Source organism: Pleurodeles waltl, chromosome 1_1, assembly GCF_031143425.1.
Source record: "Pleurodeles waltl isolate 20211129_DDA chromosome 1_1, aPleWal1.hap1.20221129, whole genome shotgun sequence".
NCBI classification, from domain to species: Eukaryota; Metazoa; Chordata; class Amphibia; order Caudata; family Salamandridae; genus Pleurodeles; species Pleurodeles waltl.
This window is the reverse complement of record NC_090436.1, coordinates 584,398,965-584,400,833: the sequence shown is the minus strand read 5'-3', so window position 1 is coordinate 584,400,833 and position 1,869 is coordinate 584,398,965. Positions and strand designations below refer to the sequence as shown.

At 51.3% G+C, this 1,869-nt stretch overlaps 1 non-coding gene across 1 annotated transcript; it reads left to right on the top strand.

The window, feature by feature from the left end:
• Nucleotides 1–1,177: 1,177 nt before the first annotated feature.
• On the top strand, nucleotides 1,178–1,294 carry LOC138292193 (small nucleolar RNA SNORA64/SNORA10 family). The gene has a single exon (XR_011202610.1). It is a non-coding gene; the product is annotated as a small nucleolar RNA SNORA64/SNORA10 family (small nucleolar RNA).
• Nucleotides 1,295–1,869: the final 575 nt, after the last annotated feature.

The following is a 1,869-nucleotide window of genomic DNA, read 5'->3' as shown; positions in this document are numbered from 1 at the left end:
GGAGTTCTGAGACCACCGACAGTGAGGGACCCAGTGGCCCAGAGGGTGAGGGGAGTGCCACAGGGGAGATAGGATCAATATCATCATCTTGGAATCCTTCTCCAGTCGACCCAGATGGACCACTCCAGCACCATCATTGTTTGCCAACCACAGCCCTCCCTGTAGCTCCCCACCTAGTTGGCCGTGCTCGCTCACCCAAGAGGGTGGGCATCTCCTTTGCCATAGGCACCTCTGCCCCAGCCCATGTCAGCCCGCTGCCCTCAGTGAGGAGGCTATTAACCTCCTGAGGTCGATCTCTGTGGGTCAGTCAACCATCGTGAATGCCATCCGGGGACTTTCAACTCAAGTTCAACAGAGTAATGGGTTCCTGGAGGGCAGTCACAGTGCACTGGCAGGCCTACAGAGATCCTTTCAGGCTCTGGCTTCCACACTAATGGTAGCCAGTCACCCTTTGTCTTCCGTCCCCCCTCCATCTTCCTCTTCCCAATCCCAAACCCCTCTTCCCCGGCCTAGCCAAAGCACACAGACAGACAAGCATGCATCCATCTGAATATCCAAGGGTAGCTCAGACAAACACAAGCAACACAAGACACACCACCAACATGCACACAAGCAACATATACCTGCAGACGTATCAACAGTCATAACCTGCCTGAGACCTACACCAGTACAGCATCTCAGACACAAAATCGGCCTCCCCCACATCCCTGGGGTACACCACCTCCCCAGGGCTTTCAGCAATATTAATGCGGGGGCCATGTGGCCCCCCCACAGACTCAGGGGGACCACCACCTCTCTGGGGCTTTCAATAATTAAACTGTACAGGAGAACTCTCCCCCTGCAGCGCCAGGGACCACCACCTCCCCAGGAATATATATGAAATAAAATGATTGGAGGGTCTGTTTCAGACCCCAAGCCCTGGGGACCACCACCTCTTCTGATCTATCACCACATGGGAGGGGGCGTCATGGACCCCCTTGAGGAGCCACAGATGGCCCTGGGGATTGCCCCCCCTTGGACCAGCACCTGCTATGTCTCAGGGTACCTACTCCTGGGACATAGTTGTTTGCTGCGGCTTGGTAGCAGCTTTACAGCTGTAGCCAAGTCACAGCAAACACTCCACTTTCTGACAGCTGGACCTGTCAAACAAGTCCCGCTGTCAGAAAGTGGGAGTTTTTATCTGTCTTTCCTTATGCAGATATGTGTGCTGGGAAGACAGATAACAAGATTGCTCCAGCAACCAGGGAGCTGCTTTTCAAAGCAGCTCCTTGCTTGCTGGAGCAATGAGACAGGGGAAGCCTTGAGGCTTCCCCCGTGATCCCAGATAACCCGTAAAGGGCAACACATTTTTTCTTTTATGTGGTGGGACCACGGGGGAGGCTTTGAGGTTTCCCATGGTCAGCGATAGCCCATAAAGGAACAAACAAATTATCAAAAAAAATATGAATAGCCTACGGGGGAAGGTCACAGAACTTGATGCTGAGGGTTCAAGTCCATGTGTATCCCTGGTAATTTCCCTCCTTTATTTCTTTTAAAGTGAAAATGTTTAAGGCTCATACTGAAAGGAGATAATTCTCCTTTTAATTGACAAATACATTTTTATTATCTATTTGTGCACACAAATCTCATTCTAAATATATCATCCATCAAAGCCTAAAAAACATTCCATCTCTCTCTCTCTCACTTTCTCCCACTCACTCACCCACTTAGACCGTCATGCAACCACTCACAGACCCACTCAGACACTTACGCATCCACTCACAGACCCACTCAAACCCTTGTGTACCCACTCACAACCCCACTCAGACCCTCACACACCCACTCACAGTTCCACTCAGACACTCACGCTCCCACTAACACCCTCATGCA